The following is a 14,992-nucleotide window of genomic DNA, read 5'->3' on the forward strand; positions in this document are numbered from 1 at the left end:
AATCTTCTTTTGTTTCAATAACATACAGTCTCTGTTCAGCTGTGGAATATGGCAGAACCTTCCTGAGAACACATCTGTCAGGACTGTAGTGTGAATAAAAGAAAACGGTATGTTTGCTTTTGTGCGTTTATATAGCTATGTGCATATCTAGTGATCTGCACATATATATGCACTATTGGTCAATCTATGTAGCTATGTACCAGATACGTAGGCACTACCATAATATCTGGGTGCACCGGGAAAACCAGATGCATTAGTCCTTGCTACACCTCTGGAAAGTAGCATTACACATAGGAACTACCATAAGTCATGGAAAGCCCATGTGACTTGTCCAAGGTCACACAGGAAAACTGTGTGACTGAGCTGGGAATTAAACCATGGTCTCCTGAGTCCCAAGACAGTGACTTAATCCCAAACTGCCCTTTCTTCTGATTCTCAGAGGTGTCCATCACCCATGGTTCCTGTTGGCAGCTGCAGGTGTTTAGCACAACTAAATATCAGGCCTCAAATCTGGAAGCTCTTACTTCTGAAAATCCTTGTTAAAACCAAAGGGGCAAATCCTGAGACACTTAGTCCTTATTTGAGCAAAATCCCAGACTTGATTTAGGGCAAAATTTGTCGTGCAAAAGTCCAGCACAATACCTATCCATCACATAAGATTCTCTTAAGCCTTCAGATGCACAGGCCTTGTGCCAGCTGTCTGGAAAAGGGCCAATTTCACCTTGAGAAATTTGTCAGAGTCAGGTAAAACTGAGTAAAAGCATCTGGATTCAACCGCACATGGGAGTGGCTACATCCAAAAAATTTATGAAGTTCTGTGTTGCCAATTCTCACCATTCTATCACCAAATGTCATATTTGGTGCTGTTTTTCATGTTCCAGCTCCTGGAACCATGTAATTACATGAAAAATCTCAGCTTTCATTAAAAAAAAAAAAGAGTAAGTTTCTAGCCCTCCTGCCTTCAGAGAAAAGCCTGACCCTAAAGGGTTCAAAAACTAGAAACCAAATAAAAAGAACCCAAAGCTTATTATTTTTAAAAAATCTCATGATTTTGGGGGGCCTGACTCATGGCTTTTGAACACCTGGGGTTGGCAATACTGGACCTTTAAAAAAAAAATCAAAAGGTTACAATAACCGATCCATCCAGATAGTCAGTTAATGTAAATCCAGCTCTCTCCATGGAAGTTAATGGAGTCGCGCAGCTTTACTCCAGCTGAAGTCTGGCTTTATATGCAGCTTTAAATTTAATAAATGAAATGTGCAGCCTCAATTTAAAATATGCGAGGGCTAAATTCTCTCTCGATGTAAGCGAGGGCATCTCCATAAACTTAAATCAAGTTTCTCCCATTTACATCAACAGAGAATTTGGACCACGTTTGGAAAATTTCTAAGGTTACAAGCTACAATTTGCACAATGGGATTTTCTTCTGCTTGGTTGCCTGAAATACCTGACAATTGCTATAAAACCGATCAGAATAATGAACACCATACCAACCATTTTCAGCGGAAACCACGATAATAATTAGAAAGAAAAGTGTGATTGGTTCAGGTTCTTCAGGGAAATAATTACAATTTGTGTCAAATAAGAACAAATATTTCAATTTCTGGGCAACATGTCCCATTGTGAATGACTGTGGGCTGTTTCAGTCACAACATGTCATAAAAGGTAGTCTGATTTGATATTTTCAGTTGTACAATTAAACTTGACATGTAATAATTAGGCAGGCAGGTTGTACTCAGATACCTACTAGAATATTTCTACCAGCAGATGTCTTCATGTTAGCACCTCCTTGGCTAAGGGAGCACTATGGTGAGCCATATCTGCCGTAAATACCTGAAGGGGGAAACGCAGAGGTTGGAGAATAATTATTTATGGTGGGTATGAGTAAGACCAATGGGAAGAAACTAAGAAAAAAAATTGAGGTTGAATAGCAGGAAAAGAATATCTTTGCCAATGAGAACTAACAGACTGGAAGTGAAGGAGGAAGCTCCATCACTTGAAACAATGCTGCTAATCTAATTCTTATAGAAAAGCCCTATGGCATTAAATAGATAATTAGGGGGGAGAGTTTCAAAAGACACGAAGGGCAATTAGGCACCCAACTCCCACAGAAAAATCAATAGGAGTTGGGCAATTAACTCACATTTGCTCCTTTGAAAATCTCCACCTATATCCTTCCTATAGACATTGATTGGATTGTTGAAAAATTCTGTATAAAAGGCAATCCTTCCTTATTAAAACCAATGCTCCTGTTTCTCATTTACACTAAGGCCCCAAATGGAATTCAGTCCCCACTTTAAAGATTTCCATCCCCCACCAGAGCAGCGTAAAGGAGCTTTATGATTAGTCTACATGCAGATTTTGTACTGGTATAACTATGTCAGTAAAAAAAAAAAAGTGAAACAGTTATACTGGTAAAAATAAATAAATATCTGTATAATACTTACACAGTCCCTCCTCCATTCTGGTACCCGAACATCTAACAGAAATTAATGAAATATACCCTCTGAACATCCCTGTTGAGTAGGTAGTATATGAAGAATGGGAAGTGGTCTAAAAAAAACCCAAAATTATTCTGTACCAAATATCTTCTTGTTAGTCGTCTTCTTTCTTTGATTAAATGTATTGCATTAATATGTTGCAATGCTTAGAGGCCACGCCGAGGCCTCTGGAAGCCACTACCTACATTTTTAAAGGCTGGCAACACATTCATACTGTACAATTGATTAATTAGAACAGGAATCATTATCGCTGCTAAAAAAAGGCTTTGGGCTTCCAAAGAGAAATCTGTGCATTAGGCACTATGTCAGTCAATGAAGTCCCCTGAAGTCCTCATGCTGTATTAACCCTTACAAAGAGAATAATAATAATTAACAAGACATCTACCGTACTTACAGTGGCTATAGCTTGCAGGAAATTTATTACTTTGTTTTAAAGACTTTCATTAATCAATAAAAGTTGGTGCTAACTGAAGCTGCTGTTTACATGTTGTGGTGTAATGAAACATTTTTGACTTTTGTATTTTGTAATAAACAATAAGGATAAAGCAGTAGGATCCAAAATATCAGTAGATGTTTTTAGGCTATTGAGAAACATTCACAGTTACATCAGAAAGGCTAAAAATGTTATCAGGACTATAAACTCTCATGCCTCAGGTCAACAATTAAGTATGGTAGGTGTGAAAGAAACTTTCCCCAGGGGCAGATTATTACGTAATTATCCATCATAGGGCCTTTTTTTTGGCCCCTTCTTCTGAAGCATCTGATATTGGAGATTCTGAACTACATGAATCATTTATCTAATTCTGAATTCCTGTTCTTAGGTCCCTATAATTTATTCCTGGGGGAATTCTGCACCATGCGCATAATTACTGAGCCACACATATTTTTATTTTTTTGTGCAGAAAAAAACTTCTGCTGAAAAGTTGATGCAGTTCCACCTTTTTCCCACCAGAGGGCAGTCTGGCAATAGAACACATCTGCTGTTCCTAGTCAGGTAGGGAAGAGAAAGAGCCTGAAGAGCCTTCTTCACAGCACCTATAGGGCCAGGTCAGGCGATAGGGGCTATGGAAGACGGACAGCGTGGGTGCTTGGGGGGTCAGACAGGGGCTCATAAAGGCTAATGGGGGAGGACAGGCTGGGGCAGGGGCTGAATAGGAGTGGAGGCACAGGACCACATGGTGATGCGGGAGGGGGTGCAGGGCCACACAGAGGGACGGGGGAGTGGCTGAGTGGGGGCATAGAGACACATGAGGAGAGGTGTGGAAGGCTACATTGCAATGGGGGAATGGGTGTTTGAGTGGAGGTGGAGAGACACGTGTGCTTGACTGAATGGGAGAGGCTAGGGGTCAGCCAGGGTCTGCATGGGGGAAGCTCCCTAATAATCTCTCCCTCCTCTCCCCCGCCCCCAAATAAAATGTATTCTATACTTTTCCCACCCATATGCAACAACCCCCCAAGTTCACACCTAGGATCCTTCCCAGCAATTATTTCCCTTGCCCTCATCTCCTCCGTTACCCCGACTCACCCCAACCTTTGCACTGCTTCTGGGGGGTGCAGGAAATATGGTTCTGTATTGTTGTTTAAATGAATTATCAGTCAGAGTTCTGTATTAATATGCCTAGTGAGGAATCTATTTGTCAAGAAACATTTTCTGAATTTTTGTTGTTGTCTGTATTATTACAGACATATTTGCTGACAGGTATTTTGAAATAAAATGACCAAAAATAATTGAAACTGGTGTGATTATATTGTGTTATTTTTACAAATAAAATATGCAGAATTTGAAGATATTATGTGCAGAATTTTAAATTTTTTGGCACAGAATTCTCCCTGGAGTAATCATTTAAAGATTTTTTTCAAAGCTACTTAAAATTCATTGGAATTGAGCATTCTAATTCCCCAGGCAACTTTGAAAAATCACAGCCCAAATGTATATGGCACCCTTCAACCTGAAGGAGCCTAATGCACTTTACAAGCATAACAAATTGTATATTGAATACATTCCTCCTCCACTAAAATATGGCTACCTCTGTAATGAAACGTAGCAGCTGATGACAGTGCACAGGACCACTACATAAACATTTAGGACTGAATGTGAAAAACTGCCACAGCTAATTGGGTGAAATTCTCTGGCCCCTGTTATAAAAGCGGTCTGACTAAATGGTCCAACGGTCCTTTCTAGCTTTAAACTCTATGAATCTAAAACAATGCCATAGCCAATTAAAAGTGCATGAAAAATTAGTGGGGGAGAGGTAGTTACCTAGGTTTGAATTAGCCAGGGCACCAGAGTTAATAGCTCTACTCTTGCACAAAAAAGGCCATGTAACATTTTAAGGCCACAAGGTGTCAGGAGTTCAGCTTTCACACTTCATCTGATTTAACCTTCAAGAACAAGCACTTTGGGGGAGGCACCATCCATTTAGTAAATGTCTGTATGGTGCGTAGCATTATGGGGTCCCAATTGCTGACTGCAGCTCTTAGCTGCTACAGCAATACAAATAATAAATTATCATTTAAAGCACATGCCTAAACCCACTCCTATTTCGGGATATCAAAATAAATTTTCCCTGGCCAGTGGACAAGTGAAGAACTTCTTAACATTTCGCTCTTTTTTCAGTCAGCCTAACAAACAACATGGAGATCTTTATGAAGACTTCTCTTTTTTGTGCTTGTGAATACATTAAGGGCAAATCAAATACTCTAGAGCTATAAGAAACTGCATAAGAAAGTCCAAGTGTGGGAGACTGTAGATGAACATACAGCTAGGCAGCATGGGTAAAATGATTATTATTTTATCATGACACCGAAAATTACAACAATCATATGCACAATTTTTCATTCTTATTTATTATCATTGCATTACAGGGACTGTTTGGAAAAAGGAAATTGGTGCTTGCTGATTTGACAGCAAAGGACAAATGCCTTGACAGGACATAGTGCTTCCCAAGAAATAATTAAATCAAAGTATGGTGTAAATCCTACTGGTATTTCTCATTTGGTAGTATTTCTATCAAGAGTCTTGGAAACCTTAAATCCAATATTTAAAATTTATGGGATTCACCTGTGGTTCAAGGTTAGAGGCAGCTGGCATAATGCCTTTGCATTCTTGTCTACCTCATTGTGTGACCCTTTAACTCCTTAATTCAGCACAACAGAGCAATAAGACAGGCCAGAACTGCAACTACACCTACTGGGATAAAGAATTTATGGCTGAATAAGTACCAAGCAAGGATGGGAACCATTCTCCAATGGCATTGAAATTTCTACATACACCTCTACCCTGATATAACACTGTCCTCGGGAGCCAAAAAATCTTACCGTATTATAGGTGAAACCGCGTTATATCGAACTTGCTTTGATCCGCCGGAGTGCACAGCCTCTCTCCCCCCCGGAGCGCTGCTTTACCGCGTTATATCTGAATTTGTGTTATACTGGGTCGTGTTATATCAGGGTAGAGGTGTAATTATTTAGATCATGGAACAGCTTAGAGGCCGCAGCAATGTCATGCCAGACACTGTGCACACAATAAGAGACAATCCCTGCCCTGAAGATCCCATGATACAAATAAACAAGACAAAGGGTGGGAGAACAAGCACCAATACCCCCACTTTCAACGATGAAGGGCCCATTTTACAGGTTGGGAAGGGAGGAACAGAGAGAGACAAGGACTCGCTAATATCACCTAGAGTGATTTTAGGCAAGACAACCCAGTAGAAAAGGTAGTTGCTGTGAAGAAGCAGATTTTTAATAATCCCAGGGTGAAATTGTTCAGCTTTGAGATTGTGGTTTGAGCTCAAAAGTCTGGACACTTATCTGATCAGAAATCTGAATCCCTTAAGGTTCACCTGTTAGTGGCACTGAGAAGCAATCACGTATTAGAGCTTTGGGTTAACAGGACGGCGCTAAGACACACAAAGGATTGTTTTCCTATGCCACCATCATCACTAATAAAAGCATTACTCTATTAACCTCTCCCACATGGATTTCCCTTAATCTGTACATGAAACTTGAAGCCCTTTAAAAATGCTTCCTGTGGTTTTAAAGGCTCAAGTTGTGCTATGATCTTTGTTTAAGAAAAGTTATTGAAGCAACAGATTCTAAATGTTATAATCCAAACAGTCATGGTTGGATGAAAATCCAGTTTACTCAGCAATGCTTACCACCCTGGCAGGAATCTTATTCCTTTATGAAAATGTTACTGCCTGATGGGTTGAATAATGAAAATGTAGTAACATCAGCTTTGAAGATGAAAAACACTGCAACACAAGTTTTACTAGTTTTAATGAGATACCTGTAACATCACTCAGAAAAGAAAAGAAAAAAAAAACAATCCACCAGGTCATTCAATACAGTCCATGCTGACAGGGTAAACTTGACTTTCAGTGCCAAAGATCAACTCCTGCAGTATGTCATAGAACGCAATTACTCTATAGTTGCCTTATGCCTTATCCCCCCCTTTGGGAATTTGTCCCAATTCCCCCAGTTGTTGGTGAGCTGTAAGTATAAACCCCCAATCGCCAGATCCTCAAGATGTATATCCCTGCAGCGCCACTGAAGCCAATGGAGCTATGCTGATTTACAGCAGCTAAAGATCTGACTTGAAATGCAGGAGTGGAAAGGCATGATTTGCACTGGCGGTGCTTATCCCAACATCAGTCAGACATTAGCTCCACTGAATTGGTGCCGCTATATCAATAGCTGGCTATAGATTGCATGAACTGAGACAAATCCCCAGTGTAGACAAAGCCTCATTCTCATCAATATGGGAAATCAAGGTCTGTGAGGTAATCACAGAAAGAGAAATTAAGGGGCATTTGATTTTCAGTGGGAGGTAGGCATCTAACTCCCTGAAAATTCCAGCCATGATTTTCTGCCATGAAAATACCCAGGATAACATATAGTGAACTGAAGCGGCTAACACATTAACTCAGCTAGTCACTGCGGAGATTTGTGCAGCAGAAATATGATCGACTAGAGAGGTAAGATAACCAACTGATGGAATTTATGTTGCCTCAATACATAAGTTGATCTACCTTGTTCCATCTAAAGAAGGAATTTGTAGAGTGGCTTAAAGAACCTGATTCGAAGAGAACTAATGTTAATGGGGACACCTGAAGAGCAGAAGTAAGGAAAATCTGTTGGAACAAAGCCTCTCGTGACAAAATTCTCACCTTTGCCAATGCTTTATATTCTTAGCCAAATCATTACTAAATCATGATTCAATGTGGTACAATTAGAAATGTCTACTCAAGATAGACCATGGCCTGGAGAACAGGTCGGAAATAAGTGCCCAGGGGAAACTTGTTCAGCAACAACTCAAAGAAATTAAATCCTAGTGAACTTACTGCCCCAAAACGCCAAGCAAGCTGAAAGCAGCAAAGGAGATACCACACTTGTAAGGATTTAACAGATATGCTAAAGCAGTTACACTGATGAAAGTTACATGGATAGTACTGTACATGGAAATTATTTTACAAAAGTCCATCAATAAGTAATTTGACTTAGTAAAGCACTTTGGGATGATTGCATTTTAGAAGTGATACTTAACAAACACACAGACTCCTCTTATTATACAACAGCACACATAATGTCATACTCCGTGAACTGAATTTATCACAATGCATGGAGAATCAGGCACCATATGTGCTTTGGATCCAGCTAAATCCCTTGCTGGGTATAGGGTGTTGCTCAATCTGAACAAACATGGCTGTTTTCCAAAGATAATAATAATAATAATAATAATAATTGGAGATATACCAATCTCCTAGAACTGGAAGGGATCTTGAAAGGTCATTGAGTCCAGCCCCTTGCCTTCACTAGCAGGACCAATTTTTGCCCCAGATCCCTAAATGGCCCCCTCAAGGATTAAACTCACAATCCTGGGTTTAGCAGACCAATGCTCAAACCACTGAGCTATCCCTCCCCCCATGAACAGATATGAACAGCAGCTGTTCTGAGAACAATGGCCCAAATTCTGAGGCCAGGTTAGCAGAGAATACAAGAGAGGTAAGACAGCTACATGATGCAAGGGCTAAAAGATATCCCCAAAGCGTCTCTGCAAGGGGTGCTCAGTGGGGATTGTGAAAGGGTGAACTGACATGTATAATACAAATAATAATAATAACAAGGGGTATATTTAAAAAGGGTTAATAAGTGATTCTATGCATGATTTAGATAAGAACATCCATACTGGGTCAAACCAATGATCCGTCTAGGTCAGTATCCTGTCTGCTGACAGTGGCCAATGCCAAATGCTTCAGAGCTAATTAACAGAACAGGACAATTTATAGTGGTTCAACCAGTCATCCAGTCCCAGCTTCTAGCAGTTGTAGGTTTAGGGACACCCAGAACATGGGATTGCATCCCTGACCATCTTGGCTAATAGCCATTGATGGACCTATCCTCCATGAGCTTATCTAGTTCTTTTTTGAACCCAGTTATTCTTCACAACATCCCCCAGCAAAGAGTTCCACAGGTTGACAGCATATTGAATGAGGTAGTATTTACTTACATTTGTTTTAAACCTGCTACCTGTTAATTTTGCCAGGTGAACAAGAGCTCTTATGTTATGTGAAGGGGTAAAACAACACCACTTCCTTATTCACTTTCTCCACACCATTCATGATTCTATAGCCCTCTATCATATCCCACCTTAGTCATCTCTTTGTCAAAGCTGAACATTCCCAGTCTTTTTAATCTCTACTCATCTGGAAGCTGTTCCAAACCCTAATGATTTCTGTTGTTTTTCTTTGTACTTTTTCCAGTTCCAAGGTATCTTTTTTGAGATGAGACCAGAACTGCACACAATATTCAAAGTATGGGTGTACCATGGATTCATACAGTGGCATTGTAATATTTGCTGTCTTATTATCTATCCCTTTCCTAATGTTAGAGTCTAGTAGCCAATTAACAATCAATCATTTATTAAAACACCTGTTAATAATGTATTGAACATTTATAAGCTCATCTATGGATTAAACCATCGATGGTCCGGTTGGACTCTCACAATCTATAACTGATTTACAAATTATTAGTAGATATCTTACTAAAGGGTTAAACATGTATAACTCATTTACAGGCAGAACATTAATATAAAAATCAGACCATCATGATTATTGATCTGTTGGATTTTATAACAATTTATAGCAATTGCAAACATGAGTCATTTCTTAATTCATTATACACTATCTATAAACACACCCTTAATATAAAGTGTGACCCATAAAGCTATATACTAAGGCTTGATTCACCTCTCATTCACACTTGTATGACTCCTTTGATTTCATCTGAGCGATTCCAACATGAGTAAAATCAGTGCTTATATGTGTAAAATACAGACACGTAGCAGAAAAAACTGGGGTTTACTTCAGCATTCTGGCTTCAAATATTATATAAAAATCAAAATGTCAAATAAATCATATGTGAGAATCAATTCAGGCCCCCCACCAATCTGATCCAAAGCCCACTTAAATTTATGGAAATACACCCTTTGACTTCAATAGTGTCTGGACGCTGCCATGACTCCTTTGGTTTACTTCCCTCTTATTTCCCCTTCCTTCACTTCCATTTTCTTTCCCTCTACTGTACATCCCCATGTGTGTCCTTTCTTCTCTCTTGTTGCTATTTTTCTTAAATAATATTTCAGCCCTCTCAGACATGACCTTCATTTTGTCATTCTAACTTTCTTAGTTGGGTTGTTTTTTTAATTCCCCATCAGTAATTTCTCTCTCTCTTTTTTTTTTCACATCAAATTCTTTTCTCCTAACAAGCTTTTCTCCTTTTTGCTTTCACTCATGTTACTTTTCTTCCTATTTCTCCCTCTTTCCACATAGTACTCTCCTTCTGTTCAGTTAATTTTGCTCTCCTCACCTTCAAAAGTGTTCTCTTCATTGAGGGCCTGATCCAAATCTGACTGAAGAAGTCAATGGCAGTCTTTGCACTCCCACTGGCTCTAAGAGGGATTTGTCAAAGACTGATTGATAGTATTCCATTTGTCAGAGATGGAAGAGACATTACACTCTTGAAATCACCTCCTTCCAAGGGCAGGTATAACCTTCTGATAAGGAACATATCAGATGTTTAACTGATACCAGATCTGAACTAAGCCAAAAGGCTGAGATGATGGAAATTGCTTTTTAAAAAAATGTTTGAGTCATCTCAACAACAGAAGTATAAAAAAACATTTTGATCACAGAAGGCAAAAGGCAGTGACTGCACAATCTGTAGTACAGGCATCGATGGTAGATTTTATGGACAATATAATTATTTCCTCGCCCTTAACAGCATCTCAAGCCCAAACTACTTGGCAGTCTGCATATTGTCATCTTAATCTCCCCACATATAGCAACTGTTGTCTCACTCCCCCAAATGCTGCCCTGTTCCAGTGATGTCTGTTTCACTAGGGGGCAAAAAATGTGGGCAGAGTTAGAGAAAGGCATCCTGCCACATAGGTAGCCTTTGAAACCCACATGATATCACTGCCTCTCCATCCCATTGTAACTTGGAACACTGCTCTGCATATCAAGAAGACTCAATTCTAAAAAAAAACCCCATTCAGCGGCTAAGAGGAGTTAACTCTTTAATCTTCAGCTCACACCCTCATGTTCTGATGAAGCATCAGAAAGCTCATTTGCAGGACACCCCATGCCTACAGCATCTCACAAGGTAAGCAACCGATTGCACTAGATCCTCAAGCTTAAAATCAGTGAAATGACACTGATTTACACCATCTGAGAATTGGACCCATTATCATTGCCTCCCTTGCTATTTTCATTTAATTTACAACTTTAGCCTAATTAATTCATTATGCTTCACTAATTTGTGCCTGTAAACCTTTCCAGCACCTCCCTTCTCCTGATATTTTAAATGTCCAACAATTAGCTTCTCTCAGCTCTGTTGTCGTGTTGTCATTTAAACTAAACAGTCAAGGTCTTGTTATTTAAAGAAATAAAAAAGTTTCCTTGTTAGTAATGGACATGCACATAACATTGCACAGGAAGTCATTTGCCATTAAAGAATATTTTGCAAGTAGACAAATAAAATAGTATCTGGAAAAAAATATAGATAGAGAGATCTGAGAAAATGGCTTCTCCAGCTTCACCCTACATGATATGTACTGTAAAACCAATGGTATTGGTCTCAGTTGGTGGTTAACTTGTGTTATTTCAAGCTCACATTTTCAATTAGCAGCTGTGCTGCATTTTCACAGAGATCAAAGCCTACGGGTGCCCTGTGCCATACATGGAAGACACCATAAGGTTGTTGAGAATGTACACCAATGCAATATTAATGTCTACCCTCCTGGGGAGTGAGGATAATGTGAGGAAACTCATGGCTGCTTGGAATATACCTCACTTTGGCAATAGCAATAAAACTTTTCAAAAGTGAGCACTGAACTTTGTTGCTAAATGTCTCAGTGCTGTTTAGAAGCAAATTAAGGTAGTGAATAGGTTGCTAAAAGTGAGTTATAGGACTCAGTGCAGGGTAACTGGGTGAAATGCTCTGGTCTGTGTTTGGCAGGAGATCAGACTAGATGATCTAACCATCCCTTCTATGAAATTCAGACACTATCCTTTCATCCTGGGGAGGTTGAAACAACCAAACGTTGCAGATGGATATTTGCATGGGGAATTACTAGTCCCACTTTACCACAACTTTCCAGTTATTTGAGGCCATACTGATTATAGGGAAACTAACAGAAGTTAGTAGTAGTAGCTCTATTACGCATCGGAAATGCCAACTGAGACTGGGGCCTCGTGCTGCTGGGCAGTTAACACATATCGTGAGAGACAATCCATGCCCAAAGAACTTGCAACCAGGGGCGGCTCCAGACCCCAGCATGCCAAGCGCGTGCTTGGGGCGGCATGTCGCGGGGGGCGCTCTGCCGGTTGCCGGGAGGGCGGCAGGCGGCTCCAGTAGACCTGCCGCAGGAGTGCCTGCGGAGGGTCCGGTGGAGCCGCGGGACCAGCGGACCCTCTGCAGGCACGCCTGCAGGAGGTCCCCCGGAACCGTGGGACCTGCGACCGGCAGAGCGCCCCCCGTGGCGTGCCGCCTGCTTGGGGCGGCGAAATGTCTAGAGCTGCCCCTGCTTGCAACCTAAATACATGACTGAGAAAACCAGCACAAATTGAGGGAGTGAGTTGCCCTATATCACATCTTTGCCAGAGGCAAGGGATAGAATCCATGTTTCATGCCTCCCAGTCAAGTGCCCTGTGCACTAGGACACTAGCTCCCTGAAGTGCTAACAGTATCCACCTAATATTAATGCATTCTTTATTCATGGTTGCAATAATATTGCACCCAAGGTCAAGCTCTCATTTATTTATTCAGGCTCCCTTGCTCCTGCAGCTGCAAGAAGGGTACACAGGGGAAATGAATCTGCAGAGAAACCTGGACCCAAGAGGAGATGAAAAAGATTTTAGCAGGATGCTCCCCTCCCCTCCGACCCCAGCCATGTTACCCATTCATTTGGGAGTACCAAAAACAAGGGAAACTCAGAAGACTCACTAATAAGCATTCTCCCTCACTCAAAACCAGGAGTCACCCCTGGTCCTGTCATCTCAAAGTATGACATAAGGATAAATCCTGATCACTTTACCCATGCAAGTAGTCCCAACGGCTTCCAGGGGGAGCAGGATTTGACCACTTGTCCATGAAGATGCTAAAAAGGTCCTTAAAGAACAAATACAAAAGAAATGGCAAACTGCATTGCTTTGCCTCTTTAATGATCACAAATGCAAGGAATCCTTCTGTTTTCTCATGGAATCCTAAGACCTTATTACAAAACTCAGAGGTTCATCTAAATTGATTTAATTTAATGCTAAACTCTAATATAGAGGCACCAGTTTCAACCACACTTAAACTGATGGAGGTTAATGCACTAACTTTCCAGTGCAAGTTTACTTAGATAGCCAAGCTCTAGGTTCAGAAGAGCTCTGCAGCTGTAACCTAGGACTGAGAGTTCACCTCCTGTTTAAGCATTTAAATAAGTGACCACATTGATTGCAATGGGATTTCCGTATCAAAATGGGAGTGGCTAGGTCTTGAGCACTATTGGAAAATTATTTAGGTGCCTGAATGTGAACTAAGCTCTTAAAAATCTGCCCCCACCCCCACCGGGCCCTTGACAACTGAGCCCCCATCTGGGATGAGGAGAAATAGAAGCATTAGGCCTTGTCTACACTACAAGACTATTTCGAATCAACTTAGTTCGAATTTGTGGATTCGACCTTATGAAGTCGAATTTGTGTATCCATACTAAATACACTAATTCGAATTTCTGAGTCCACATTCACGGGGCCAGCGTCGACTTTGGAAGCGGTGCACTGTGGGAAGCTATCCCACAGTTCCCGCAGTCCCCGCTGCCCATTGGAATGCTGGGTAGAGCTCGCAATGCCTGCTGGGGGAAAAATGTGTCGAGGGTGGTTTTGGGTAACTGTCATCATTCAACCGTCACTCACAAACGCCCTCCCTCCCTGAAAGCGCCGGCGGGAAATCTGTTTGCGCACTTTTCTGGTCAGTGACAGCGCGGACGCCACAGCACTGCGAGCATGGAGCCCGCTGCGATCATCGCTGCACTTATGGCCGTTGTCAACTCCTCGCACCTTATCGTCCACCTCTGCAACAGTCAGCTGCTGAGAAATCGGGCGAGGAGGCTCCGGCAGCGCGGTGAGGAGAGTGGCGCAGACCTCTCAGAAAGCAGGGTACGCCGGGCAGTGGAGATCATGGTGGCAATGGGTCAAGTTCATGCTGTGGAACGGAGATTCTGGGCCCGGGAAACAAGCACGGACTGGTGGGACCGCATAGTGCTGCAGGTCTGGGATGAATCACAGTGGCTGCGAAACTTCAGGATGCGTAAGGGCACTTTCCTTGAACTGTGTGACTTGCTGTCCCCTGCCCTGAAGCGCCAGGACACCCGGATGCGAGCAGCCCTGAGTGTGCAGAAGCGAGTGGCCATAGCCCTCTGGAAACTTGCCACGCCAGACAGCTACCGGTCAGTAGCGAACCACTTTGGCGTGGGCAAATCTACCGTGGGGGTTGCTGTGATGCAAGTAGCCCACGCAATCGTTGAGCAACTGCTCTCAAAGGTGGTGACCCTGGGAAACATCCAGGACATCATAGATGGCTTCGCCGCGATGGGATTCCCAAACTGCGGTGGGGCTATAGATGGGACTCACATCCCTATCCTGGCACCGGCCCACCAGGCCAGCGATTACATTAACCGAAAGGGCTACTTTTCTATGGTGCTGCAAGGACTGGTGGACCATAGGGGACGTTTTACCAACATCAACGTCGGGTGGGCGGGCAAGGTTCATGACGCGCGTGTGTTCAGGAGCTCTGGTCTCTTTAGACTCCTCCAGGCAGGTACTTTCTTCCCGGACCACAAAATAACGGTTGGGGATGTGCAGATGCCTACAGTGATCCTCGGGGACCCAGCCTACCCGCTAATGCCCTGGCTCATGAAGCCCTATACAGGCGCCCTGGACAGAGA

The 14,992-nt window shown here is 41.9% G+C and overlaps 1 protein-coding gene across 12 annotated transcripts in view; it reads right to left on the reverse strand.

Annotated features, from left to right (window-relative positions):
- Nucleotides 1-14,992, reverse strand: part of LRRTM4 (leucine rich repeat transmembrane neuronal 4) — a 799,408-nt gene that overhangs the window by 82,017 nt on the left and 702,399 nt on the right. For 2 of the 12 annotated variants that reach the window (XR_006577583.1, XR_006577584.1), the window contains one exon: nucleotides 1,749-1,834. The exons of the other annotated variants lie outside the window; for them this stretch is intronic. The gene's annotated coding sequence lies outside the window, so the exon portion shown is untranslated. The remainder of the gene's footprint in view (nucleotides 1-1,748; nucleotides 1,835-14,992) is intronic. 12 annotated transcript variants of the gene reach the window in all.

The sequence above is a fragment of the Mauremys mutica genome, chromosome 2 (assembly GCF_020497125.1).
Source record: "Mauremys mutica isolate MM-2020 ecotype Southern chromosome 2, ASM2049712v1, whole genome shotgun sequence".
Taxonomy (NCBI): Eukaryota; Metazoa; Chordata; order Testudines; family Geoemydidae; genus Mauremys; species Mauremys mutica.